The sequence below is a fragment of the Argopecten irradians genome, chromosome 7 (genome assembly GCF_041381155.1).
Source record: "Argopecten irradians isolate NY chromosome 7, Ai_NY, whole genome shotgun sequence".
NCBI classification, from domain to species: Eukaryota; Metazoa; Mollusca; class Bivalvia; order Pectinida; family Pectinidae; genus Argopecten; species Argopecten irradians.
In genome coordinates, this window is record NC_091140.1 from 37,351,994 (window position 1) to 37,366,912 (window position 14,919).

Genomic DNA, 14,919 nt, shown 5'->3' on the forward strand with positions numbered 1-14,919 from the left:
TCAATAAATATGGCAACTTAAGTACACATATACCTGTATTAAAATACGTTGTTTAAATCCAAACATGGTACATGATCCGTGAAAGAGCAAGCAAACATCCGTATTCAATCTCTGTACGAGTCAGTAGACCATAACCGGAAATTACAATGTGTATGTGATAAGCACACCAAGTCGTTCGCTGAAGTGAACATAAATCCAAGTAGGGTATCATTTTCAGCTTATAGTATTGTTTCATTTTGTTTGATTTTAACGAAATATCCCGAAACATGCTGTTTCATCACTATAATCATTTATACCCTGCTTGTAGTATGTTAACTGGGTCATCGTGTTAGATGACTTATTTATTGTATAATTTGCTCGTTTACAGTGTGCGCCTCCGTGGCCCAATGGATAAGGCACCGGCCTCCTAAGCCGGGGATTGCGGGTTCGAGTCCCGCCGGAGGTTTATATTTTCACTTTTAATTTTTTGTTTTGTTTATTGATATAAACGTTTTGCATTCAAATATACCCCGTATAAGTATTTTATTTCTCTTACATTTTAATATACGTAATATTTTTTTTTTAATTTTTTTTCACAGCATTGATGTTTGTTGTACACAATGCCATATGCATCGGATATTTATCAAAACTTCGAAATAAACCGAACTATATCTGAAACGGATGACAGCGCTCGAGCTGATATTAACCTACTACTGCATTATTAAATAGAAACTATAATGAAGTATTCTAAAGTGTGTAACGTTATCGTAACATTGGCAGATTAAGGGTTTTATTAGTTATCGAGAAAATTCAGTCAAAAACAGGAGCAGACGATTTAGTATTTTTCTTCAGCTACAAAAGTTACTTACTTTACACCATTACCACCATTGAAAAGTTTGAGCTTCTAATTTTACTTCAAGTTAAAGATATGAGAAATAATTAATTGCATCCCGAAAAAATTACGTGTCACTATATCCTATATGGAATGAAGTACTGATTGCGCATGCACAAAAGGCGAAATAAATTATTTTATATTATTTTTTGTGTTAATTAGACATATATATACACGATTAAATACCAGTTATTGTTCAAATGAAGAACATCATTTATCCTCTGTCGGCGGTGGAGCATCTTTAAAAGAATGTTTTCAACCCAGATAATTGCGATTCGATTCCGATTTAATGATCAAAAGAAAAATACTACATTTTATAAAAACCTTATTTGTCCTAAATATGTGATTAGCCTCCCAGTAAAATTCCAAAATGCGAAAAAAACATCATATTTTTAAATTACCAAAGCGTATTTTTATTTTCAAATCAACACCCAGTAGTTTTTTCTACGTTAAAAGTACATATACATTTAAAGATGCGATACATATTTAAAGGTATACTATTTGGGGCAATTTCGATGAGGTTTTCGACACGATCTCCATGAAGGGGTCCCATGGCCACCATAACGGCCTTGGTGACTCGTGTACCGGAGATTATATTGAACGGGGCATTTCTTCACCGAATAAGGTAGATTACGTACAAAATAGTACGTAGAGCTATAAATATTTGATGTCATATCAAGTGTCAAAATTATCCATTCATCTTGCTCCTTTTATGTAACGTGAAATGGCGACATACCTTTGTGCCTCAATGCATTTTTACCTGTAAACTTTAAAACGTAAATAAACAAAATGTTCATTTTCATATTCATATGAAATAACAGAAAATGTAGTTTTAAAGAAATGTTGATTATCATGAATTGAAATGGATACATTGAATTTTGCCTAATATATCAAAATATACGAAATGAGTCAACATTTCAGTGATGAATTTTGTTAGGTTAAGCTAACAAGGCTGGGGGATGAAATACAATGCACAATTTTGCAATTGCATATCACGGCGTGATAACTGTATTATATGTACGTATCAATAGTGTAATACGGTACGCTCATATTCTAAAGAAAAGAATTTAAAAGCAACAAAATATACACTTTATATCTTAAAATAATAAATAACTTTCCTCACATTCCGTCGCCGTTTAGTTATATTTTGCTATGTCATTCTCATCTGTTTTCTCAAGACGCTTCGAATTTCTGCTGCTTCATTCGTTTAAGCTAAACATGTAAATGACCTCTACGTGATTTGCGTTCAAATTAAAAATAAACAGAGCCCAGTTATTATTCTTAATGATAAACTGCCGTTACGTCACATTGTAATATCTTTAAAATACGAACAGCTGAAAGTTTAGATTTTATTAATAACCCTTAAAATGTACCGGTCCTTTATAAAACATTTCTTTACAGACTACAATTTCACATTAAACTTGATTTGTTGTTTGTGCCTATCAAGTGAAGTTAACTTTCTGAATTAAAACGCATTTATCATGGCTATGGTATGTACAATGGTATGTGGCATTTCGTCGTGAAATTAACAGTGTTGCACATTTCGCAGTTATAAATATGGCAATAAAACGGTACCCTCTCAGTTTTCCCTGAAGATTAATAGGGTATAACCTTGTCTTGCTGACAACAGAGAACCGTTTACTCGAGGGGTAAATTATTAACTGTCTAAATTTTTAGTTTTAGGGAAAAATATCAAACAATGGGAAGAATACTCTTGTATCCAGAGACAACATATTGCCACCTATTTAATAAAGCATTTGATATGCTGTCCAAATAGAGTTTACACACATTTACCTGCAGAAACAATATCAGTCGCCTTTTTCTCTATAGAATATGACGTTGCATTAAAAACATCTGAAGCCAAGAGAACATATCATATATCATCACCGGTTTGCCTTTAGACTCGGTGTGGAAGGTGTGGGGAGGGGGTAAGCTAAACGATTTTATAACCATTTCAAATATAGAATTGGGAGTGGGGAGGGGGTAAGGAAGAAAGAATGAATATTAGAGAAAATAGCACCGAATAAGCTGTGAACATATCTATACAACCTGTTCATTTTTTTTATTCTCTGATAAACATATTTCAATATTCGACTCATATATCATGTTGATTTCATGATTCCGCATATATTTATGGATCACAAAGTACAAAGATAAATACAAAAACACTTATTGATGTAGTGCTACTCCCCAGATACAAAGGGTTAAAAGTTCGATGCAAGGGTTATAAAGCGAAAGCACATATTTTATAAAGTATATTTCATAGAAATTAAATGGTTGTTCTTAAAATCCTATAAACGAATAATCTGATCTACAAGATCGGTCTATTTGACACAACAGAAATTCTCTCAATCTTGTCTGTCAAGGAAGAAGGCAGAGGCTATTCATAATTGACATTAGAAATTACGATGTCACTCCAGAATTAGATCAAAACGTGTACAATGGCCTGACATAATGCAAATGCGTTTTTGCTGAATCAGCATAAATTTACATCATAGATTAATTTTAGTACTTTACACTTAACCCATTGTGTTATTACGATAGTTAGCCTATTTATAATGTTTGAAAAGAGATAAAATGACTTATTCTTGAATACATAAGCGAAAATATATGCATAGTATGTATTACGACACTTGCTGAGAAGAAGTTCAGTAATGGATGTCCTAACAATCAGTAATGTATTTTATGTTCGACATTTCGGCATTCTAGTTTTGTTATTATCAAATATTTAAAACATAAAATCCATAGATAAGCATGATTTATAAGCTTGCATTTATATGTGCGAAGATAGTAGTAGTTTGCCATTGTTTGACAACAATATAAAGAATGAAATTTTATTTATTTAAAAAAAAACCCCATTGTAGCTCCAAATGATATCATCGATATTAACATGTATGCGTTTTAAATGTTTTATCTATGTTGAAAGAAGCTGGAAAGAAGTCCAGTAATGGTGCTCTATAAATATACTTTGCAAATATCAGTAAAATTGAAGTGCCTGTGACTAACAATGCCACACATTCAAGTTATATGTACCGTAACTAGGCAAAAGTTTGTTTTTTTTTCTTCAGTAATATATTTAAAAAAACACCAGGTTTGATGCATTAAGCTGTTAAAATCATTGAAAGGGACAGAGAAACATATATGATGCTAAATTGACATTAGTTAAAACACAGAATATGTGCACTGTAAAATTTTTGTTTTTTTATGCTTTATGTATTTTTTATGGAAACATACCGGCAGGAATCACTTTACAATTACTAATAACACTGTAAAAATGTGAAATGGATTCATGGTCCGACCGTATGTACTCATTTCACTGCAGTATAGATGTAAATATAATAATTTTTGGCAGTACTGTCTGAAATTATTTTCAGCTCTTATTTGTACTTGTAAAATAAAAACCTATGCATTGTAGGTATTATAATTCTCAAAATGTTGGTAATTTAGGGTGTAATTTATGGTGGTGAATAAAATATCAAAAGCTCGTCTTTATATATTCGGGAGTATGAAAATTACGGAAAATATAACTTAGACCATATCGACAGATGTTGATAGTTTTGTCACCATTATTAGATCTTAGGAACTTTAACATGCTTTAATGGCGCTTCATTACTAAGCTGTTACTATACTATATGTATTCATTACTGAATTGTTACTAGTTATAAGTATCCATGTCAGTTATTTCCGGTGACACATGCCTAAAAGGAAACAACCATATGGCAGAGTCATTGATTTACTACGAAAAACAGGTGTCTTTCACAATTTATCTAAAATTTCCAATTCTTTGTTGGAATTTAAAGGTACATGAATATTAATTAGGCCCTTCCTTTTCCGGTGTTCTGTGACACGGGTCCTGAGACCCTTGGATCAACTATCCCCAACCCGTTGGCTATTCATTCATATTTAGAAAGTCTATGCTAAATATTTCTGGCTCGTGTCAAACGCTTATTTCACAAATTTTCCATTTAAGGAATTATCGATGGTCATTTAAAAACAGTTTGTGATAATTACACTTCCTTGTTAAGCTTCATTTATGTCTCGTTTTCTTATAATTGTCCGCGACAAGGATCTGTTTTTTGCGCCATCGCCCCGCCCTCCCCACCTCGCTAGTAGATACAAAATATTTATCTTGAATAACATAGTCAGCCTCCAAACCATTTCCTGATAGAAAATCGTAGAGAAAATGAAAAAAATCATCTAAAATCATCTAAAATGAATCATGCTCACATATCACACATTTTTCGTCTTAACGCAAGTAATCATCACTGTAAATTCAAAACAAAAATAAAAACAAATCGTAAACATTCTTTGTTTGTAAAATACTGATTAAGCTTACAATGCTATGCACATTTTGACTCGTGAATAGTTTTCAAATATAATAGAAGTAAATAGTGTGGTTGAACTTCACACAAGTTTCGCTTCGGGCTACTCCCCTGTTCACTTCAGCAGATTGGCTGTGTGTATATCGGGTGTCACTTTTGACGAGATACTATCACATATATTTAAAATAATGTAACAGTATCCGTTAGGATATTACGGATGTAGGTTTCTCTCCAGGATGTGACACTTTTCATCCACACTGAAGCTCTCTATGGGATGATTTTCAACGAAACTCATCGAGAATGAGGCTCTAGAAGTCATATTGCACATCGCGATTAAGAATGATTGTTTAGATATAACATGCTATGTCGAAAATGAGGCTCTATAGCTATCTTTAAAACTGATGTTAAATAACGCGTTTGGAATTTTCCATGATACGCTTCGAATAAAAAGCGAAATACTGTTTATGTTAACAATACAATTAATATAAAAGTATTGCATTAGTTTCAACGTACAATAGAATATTTCATAAGATAAACCCTCTCTCGGTCTTGTTTTCAACAAAGACAATATTTCATTGATAAATTAACTATCTCAAGTACGCCATCTTGGGTCCAAGTGGTACGCTTCAAGAAACGAACCTACGGCGCGTTCCATTTGTCGTGCGATAATATTTTGCGGGCGGTTAAAATTCTTCTCGAACATATATTACTGCAAAAAAGTTGCAAAATAAGAAGAACTTACATATTTAGTGTTAATAGCGGAACATAACCTATTCAAGAAGGTGGAAATTGAGATTCCACAAAAATAGTTGGTTACAGTATAAAGTGCTACATCGCCGACGAATTGTAATCTTTATCGATCAAAAATAGGAACAGACGAATTAGTGTTTTTTTTCTCCCGTAACAAAGTTAATTACTTTTCACTGCTGCCATCATTGAAAAGTTTTGGTTCTTATCTTCCTTATGAATAAAAGTATTTAAAATAATTAATGCCATCCCGAACACAGCCAGTGTGACTATGCCCTACATGGAATGAGGCACTGATTGCTTAGACAACAAAAGCAGCATATCATTAGTTATTGAGTAGTAATTAGCCATACACATACACGATTAACCATCAATTATTGTCGAAAGGATAATTTTTGTTTATGCTTTGTCGGCGGTGGAGCATCTTCAAATTCTGACAGAACATGTAAATCAGCAGATACCCGAACGCTGACCTATTCGTAGCATATTTTGTAGAAAGATAACAGGTTCGTTGTTATCTAACATGGAGACATCGTCGTTTCTAACATTGAATATGATTGATATGTGACACACAAGGCGAGAGCGGCTACTGGCACCAAAATCTCATTATCAGGAGTTTAATAATAGCTGGCGAGAATATCTGAATGAGCATGTAAGAATTGGCAGGTAGTGGTCAAATAGTCACTTGCTTGTTACCTTTATCATAATTGTTAGGGAGATTGACCTTTCGGTTATCAGTTCCCTGTCAACTTTTAAGGGGCGGAGGTGTTATATGTCATCCTGCGTGGGTTACTGTTCCTCGTTTATAATGGAGGGTATATTAGGTGCATAAGTCTTTGTTAAGATAACGGTTACTTATACATTCGTATTCCACTTCATTGTCGCGAGATACAGATTTTCGCGTGATTTTGCGCGATAATTCGAACGTGAATTCAAATGGCTCGCGATTAATTCTATAAAACGACGGATGCACGATTGTCAATAAAAGCCCTTGATCGCAAATGTATGAATTCGCTCCCAGCACAACATACACGCAACATACTCCATACATGGGAGGCCGTCCTTACATGACCATAGGTGTAAATAGGACGTTAATTAATCAAACAAACAAACCGTGAATATGTTGGAATCACGACGGCGCAAATTATTGCGTACATAAAAATAAAGAATTTTGAAGCATTTCATTAAAATACACAATGTTGAAACAACATTGATCATTTAAAGACATGTCACAATTTGTTTTTGATAGAAGGAAAGCCAGAATACGAAGTGAAAATCCAACGCCCTACTGTAAGTACAAGAAAATATAGTTTAAGTCTGTATCTGACAATTTATTGCTGCTGGAGATCAAACCTTGAAAACATAGAAAACATCAAAGATTTATTCTTATCATATTATGCAATATTTACAGTAACTTGTAAGCAGTGGATAGTTAAAAAAGATATAATAATCTCATGAAAACTATTGAAATCATGTTATTAAATATTCATAGCATTTGTTAATAAGTGATAGTAAAACAAAAGATGAAATGAGTACGTCTTATGATAATGCATGTTTTTATGCTGATATAGAGAGCAACCAACTAAATAATTTTACATAGACCACAGTGTTAAACTTTGTTAAAGTTTTGTACTGTATTATTAAAACAAAGGAATATTAGTTAGCTATTGTGTTCTATAATTAAAGTTTAGGTTCTCATATAACACTAAATAGGAAAAAAAAGTTTGGGTCCTTCTGCTCAAACTCCAACCAGGGTAGCTTTATTGAAATCAGGCGCATTTTGCACTAAAAAATCCTGAAATTCTTATGCTTTTACCTATTCATTATCAAAGTTGATATTTCGAACCTAAATCTCAATATGAATTTCCAAATTCATATCATGGTTATCTAGGATTAATTACCTGTCAGAAAACATTTTTACTTTTGAAATTCATAATTAGCCAGCCAATCAGCGGCCGGGTTAAAATTCTATCCTGGGCTCAATTTTGTGTACACAGGGGCCATTTCGAAGGTCTTTTTTATTTAGTTGGTTGATCCCTTTATATGTAATATACAAGGGTGACGATTATTTTCAAAAGCTTCCAATATTTATTTTTCTATTCAAAATCTTGATGTTTAATCAATACTACATGTATTGCCTGTAATTGCAATCCTTTAGTCCCCTTTTCCATAGTGTAATGCATTTTGAAAAGGTCAATTGGATTAATTCACGTACCACGTGATACCCGATAACGTTTCTGCGGGACTAGTGTCTCCAGTGATGATGGAACGTAACTCTTGGTAATCTTCCCGTTGAAATGACGTTAGCGCGGGATATCATTTTTTGACGTAATTCCATTACCAATAGAAACAAAAGTCTCGCACAAACGTTATCATGTGTCACGTGGTATGTGAATAATCCTAATTAAAACTATTTATGGTAAAGATAGCACTATTTATATGTCGTTCGATAAAAAAATATAATTAAAAAACCGAAACGTGTTGTTTATTCAGATAGACTGTAAACACTGGTTGTTTCTACCTTCTACAAATTTACCATTATAATAAGCTTCCACATTAGTTTTCACACGAAAAATCAAAATATTGTTCATAATATATTCTAATATATTCCACCGGGCCTGTTTAGTATTTTGATTGCGTATTCTACTTGTGTTTTCATCTGCAGAGGTGGTCAGTGTTTTGGCCACGGGTCAGCCACTGTTTTCATATCACGTCATAAATTCGAAAAAAATGCATATGTATGTTCGTAATATATCATTTAAATATATTCAAAGATCGTTATCGTGCAACATAACTGTAACTCTTCTCCTATAATGCCATTATGTATAAGAAAGCGTCCATTTAGAAGAAAAATGTTATGGCAATTTTAGTGAAAGATTTTTGCTTGAAGATGTTATCATGTTTATAGGAGTTTAAACGCTGATATGGTCCGCCGTTATATTAAAGATATATTTATTGAAGCAAACCTTTTAACTCGTATTTAACAATGGAAATAAAAAGGACATATCAAAACGGAGGGCTATTAAAACACACTAGCTAGAGGTCTATATATTCCGCCCTCGTATGTACTTTGCATAAGATATTATCTCGAAATGGCGAAGAAACATTTATTTGCTTCAATAACACATTAACTATATGAGGTATTATAACATGTTTTATTTTTTCCTTCCCTTCTTTGCGCACCTGTGCGACAACAAAACTCTTAAATCATTGTAAAGTTCCCCAAACTACATATTTTTGACATATATATATTTATAGAAATTAGTCTCTAAAAGTCAAGTGGTGTAGACCCGTAACATAATAGTTCAAAAGTCATATTTCAACTGAGAGGGAGAATAGATGTGTTTGTTCCGATAAAAGTACTCCATAATGTGAAACTCCCGAGCTTCCTTCTAAACTCCAGCATTAGTGTCGAATCATGGCCCGGTATAAGAGTTTATTTAAACATAACCAGTGCAAAAAAGAGATTAAACTTCAATTTTATGGAAAAGTATTCCTTTGAAATCCCCAAATGTGGCAGTTGAGTAATTTCTAGCAAAGTGGCTTGAGTGACAATTACAATTTCTTCACTTATCAAGAACACAGGTAAATATGTATCGAGAATATATTCACGCTTATATATCAAAGGAACATGCAATTATTTCGCAATATAATTTCATTTTATTAATGTCCAAACCCTTCAGACAAATTATCAGCGTTAAAAAGCTTGACAGAAGAGAAATTGTAAAAGTTACGAATTCTCACACGTTTTTTTTCGTTTTTTTTGTGCAAAGAAAAAAGGAAAACATATTAAGTTGATAGCATTTAACAGTACATAGGTATAACGTTATAATTGACGCTCGCATAAATCACTAAGATATGTATCTTTTTGGGGTAATATACACCGCGACTACAAATGGATTTTAAATGATTATTGCACATTATTTGTACTCTTAGATGTAATTTCTCAAAATATTTTCTTAATACATAGCGTTATTTATCAGGAAACAAATTAATATCGTTTTGGATTATTTAGTCCATTTTATCTTACCACGTGATTTGATTCAGGTTTAAAAGTCACGTGACATATTGGTTTACCCCAAGGGAAGTAAATTATATTTCAAATGATAATACGTATCTATATCTACCCGACATCCTATGTCCTAGAACAACACTTCAACGTAATTAGGTTAGTGTGTACTTCAAACCTTTATTAGATAATAAACAATTATTTTCTCATTTTTCTTATATCGGTCCTATGTACTTTTATTGAAATTCAGCCTTATACATTTTGCTATATAAAAAATATAACCCTTTATACTTTAAACCACTTAACAATTTGCGTGTAAACTATTTTGAGTCATGATAATTTTCAACATATACGCAAATACATAAATTTGCAATACGCAAAACACTGGAATTCTCTCGCGAAATTACGCGAAAATTTATATCTCACGAAGACAATGATATGTAAAGAAACTTGACTTGCTCAACAAAGATAATCTGCAAGATTCAAATGTGGGAAGACTATTTTTTTTTAATAAAATATGTAATGAAGTTTTATTAATTATTCTTTGCTTACACAAGAAAATAAAATCCGTCAGTTTAATTCAAGTCCATTTTCCCTCTATGAGTTATCGTTTTAAAACAAATGTGTGAAAATAAGGTTTTCTTTAATAAATATGAAATGAAGTATTATTTGTTCTTTACAAAAGGAAATTATACCCGCCATTTTATTTTTTTACCTCTCCTCGCCAGTTTAGACGATTTAGCCCTCTGTAAGTGACCTATTTAAGATATGTTGTTGTAATGTATTCTTTAAAGGTCGGTTGAAATATAATAGTGTTTACAAACTCATGTAACCAATCGTGGTCATACCCTAATACCATAATTACACGGTATGACTTTCAAACGGGCTGCAGCAACATAACGGCGAAAGCCACAATTTACGTTCAACTCAAATTTTCAGCTGCCTATGACCAGAAGAATAAAGCCATGTGTTTAGTTTCAAATGTTTTTGTTACTTTCTCTCTTTCGAGATATCATAGAATCACTGTCACGTTTGATTAATTGCTTCAAAGCAATATATTTAAAGGGAAATAAGGAAATTTAAGAACGATAAAGTTCATCGTTTGTGTCTTCTCCGTTTTTATCATCTTTCCTTTTTTCAGAAATGGCAACTGGTTGATAATCACACCTGCAATTGGGTCTGGACCAAACATTTGTCATGTCGACGAAAAACTAGAACAAATTTTGAATAAAGAAGAGCTTCTCTTTTGAAACACTTTGCATAAATTAGAATAGTCTTTTATATTCTTAGAACGTATTAAAGGATATTATTTTGTTTTTAAGTTCTACTTCAAGACCTTTGACATGACATGGTCTGAACTTTAAAGGCAGAATGACCCTTTTGTGTGCCAGTATGCTTTCACTATCAAAACCATTTATCACATATTTAAAAATAGGCCACCTTTATTTCGAGAATAGAAAGAGAAATTTTATGTGATTGCCCTGAGAGGGTTTTCTCCTATTTTAATCCAAAACAACAAGGATATTTGATGACAATGATCATTGATTGATATGGTCAGCTGTGTATGCAGTGAATAGGAACATGTACCAAAAATGAAATAGACTCGGTCTTCAATAGTCAGCGATTTATACTAAACAAATACTGTTAGTATAGAGTGTCTGGTTGATTTGAATCTTTAAACGCTATGCGGGATACTCTTAAAGGAGCCCGCAATGACCATGTTTATTCAGACGGATAGAACTGACAAAAGTGTATAATCCAAATTTAGAGCTCCCTTTCCTATTCATAATGGTGAAAACATCCGTCATCCTGGTTATTGTTGTAAAAGGTTTGGTTTAACGTTTTATAAAATTAATGTGTGGCTTTTTTTTAAATTGTAAAACCCCCTTTTTACGAGGGGGGGAGGGGCAACCTTGTGCTTCATTTGTTTACGTATTCCTGTATTTATACCAAAAACAATATAAGAAATAATAAGTTATCTTCTTAATTCAATAATAAGATAATATAAAACATTCTTTACACTGTCCTTACGTGCTCGTAACTATTTCTATACCCAACTTTTTTTAAAGCTCAAAACCACAAAAAGTGAGCACGAGTTTTTCATATTCTATAATGAAACATATTTTCACTGAAAACCTATTCATTTCTTTCACGATAATAAATATCTAGTAAGATTCTACCTAAGTCAGCGGTAGGTCAGCATGCATTTCCGTATAACATTTGATACTCTAAAATTTTAATTATGGCAGAAATTATGACTGCCCAATGAAATGTTTATTAATTATGAATCTTGATATGTCACCCACCGACTTGTGTTGCCACAAAAATTTATATAACTGTAACCAGAAACTCAGATCCTTGGAGATTCCACGTGTGACGTGTCATGTATGTAAGGTGTTGATATAGCCCATATTTGTTAGTTATAGATATTGTAACACATCATTTCAATATTTCACATGCTATCATACTTCTTTTTTTTCATTTGACATTTTATTGTTGCTATGACAGATTATGAATTAAAATTAGAATTATCAGTAATTTGCATAAATATTCAAAAGACTAGAAAGTTACAAAATATATGACACATACAATCATATATAAATATTCAAGATACAATCTTATATGATATTTCAACTCATCATAGCATCTTAGAAGGAGAGAAAAATGCAATCAAAAACCGTTTAAATGTCATTTTGCAGTTACGCTGTACGGATGATTTGAAATTCACGCCAGAACAAAATTGATCTAGGCGGAGTTTGCAATTTCTCTGGTCACAAAAATAGTTCAGGGGCGATCAGCCGGATTTGCAGTGTATCAAGGGGTGACGAGGTAACTAACCTCTACCGGTTTATCAGGAAATCAAAATATTAAAGTCCTTTTTTACAAAGGGGAGTGTGTTAACCCTACCTTTAGCTCTTTAACATCTTATATGTGATAGGCATTCCTCACTAAACCGTTAACAGATACGTTGAGATTTTTATGAGCACTCTTTTAACTTTCAGAACGGAATTTTGAAAAATTATCCTCAAAATATTAACACTTTCTCGTGGCGTTATTCATCTTTAAAGCTATAATAGGCATTAGGATGCGTATAAAAGTCAGACAGTTTTGTCATAAAGTGATAGGCTCTATTGATTAAATTTCAATTACATTCATAAAAATCTGTACATGTGTACTTTTAAACAGAAACTTAACCCTTCCTCGTGGTTCATTTCCTTTGACCAACGGATAAGAATGAGAAACTATTATATCTGATTTTGATTTAGTTACATTATGCCCGTTTATTATCGCATTTAGAAATACAGCTAATAAATATTTCCAAAAAGATAGATTAGAAAGGCTCAAATTAAAACATATTTCCGTGAAATTAAGAAAAAAATAAGAAACCAATAAAGGGTACGTAGGGCGACAATTGCCAAATGGTTAAGGCGTTCTTGAGTAGATCTGTTATTTTTCTATGGGTATCCTAATTTCCGTCACCTCCGAAGCATGACACGTCCTTAAAAGGCCATGGCTACAAAAATAGATAAACCTCAAATCTAATGAAAAAAATATTTAAAAAAAATGCATTATCTACAGGACGGACGACGACTTTAACTTTGGAATCACATGCTTAGGGTAGCTTAATTGCGTTCCAAAAATTTTATGACTTTATCATTTATAGCTTATATAAAATGAAATACCGCTGGTATTTTATACAGACCACTATGTCAATGCCATGCCCTCTCAAAACATATTAATACGAAAAAAAAACAGACACTGGTCTGAGGATATTTTCTGGTCCATTGTATTTTATTGTTCGTTATGGTTAAATCTATGTATTTCATGGGAGAATCTGGCTATGTAATGGCTGAATCTGGTCCGTTGAAAACATATAAAATTATCCCATGAAATTACACTCAGATACGTATTCTTATTGGGTGATGGGGCGTCTTTAACAGATAAAAAATAGATAATCTTCACCCTGTGCTAAACACCGCGGGAAATAACAGCTTTAAAATAAAAATCCGGTTAGTCAAAAAAGATATCGGACGCATTTTGAAATTCTTTCTTTCGGAAACTTGAGATGAAGAAGTGAATCTTAGCTTTCACCTTGTTCTCCAGAAGATAATAAAACGTTGATGGGACTATTCACCCGGTTTAAATAGCCCTCGCAGCCAGAGACGGACCGTTGGGGACAGACTAATATTACGCCTGGTTCGCTAAGGTTCATGTGAAATCGCATCAATAAAAAATGAAACCGAAAACATCATGAAATATGAGCCGATATAGGGTACAGTAAAGTTGTTGAGAAACTAACTGTGGTTTGTACAAAACGAAATAGCTTCACCTGTTACTATGATGTGTTTTGCATAAATAATCGAGATTAGCGTCAACGACAGATTTCTCATCAGCTTAAAAGAAAGGACAAAAGATGAGAAGAAAAGATAAATAGGTAATTAGAACCGGTGACATTAGATGAAATTACATATCGCTAATGTAATATGTATACCAAAGTGAACAATGGACAGTTTACCGCAACAGCAAGTGCGAAAGTGTTTTAACATAAATGACAAAACTAATAAGCTTTACCATGTCTACGGTTTGTAAGCAGAATTCGCTGTCACATGTAGGGCTATTTCTAAAGATAGTATCTGATTTGTAATTTAAAAACACCGCTACATGTATGAATCCGTAGCTTTTGGTATGAAAAGATCATTTTGACACTGGCGATTCGTACAGATTAAGTTTTTAGCTATGATTAAGTTTCTTAAAGGTTTATATGCCGCTGTCGTGTTTCCTATATTCGAAAAACCGTTATACCCATGTCATGTTTTTATTTGTACATGCAATACCGAATACTAGTACTATATGACCTGTATGATCATGTAAGTCCATACATTGCATATCACTTTAAAGAAGGGTGAACTAAATTCAAAATTTAGTGCAACGAAACTAACTTCTACGCATTGTTGTAATTCATGAACAAT

General features: G+C 32.8%; 1 non-coding gene across 1 annotated transcript; it reads left to right on the forward strand.

The window, feature by feature from the left end:
- The first annotated feature begins 372 nt into the window (after window positions 1-372).
- Window positions 373-445, forward strand: Trnar-ccu (transfer RNA arginine (anticodon CCU)). The gene has a single exon. It is a non-coding gene; the product is annotated as a tRNA-Arg (tRNA).
- The last annotated feature ends 14,474 nt before the right edge of the window (window positions 446-14,919 follow it).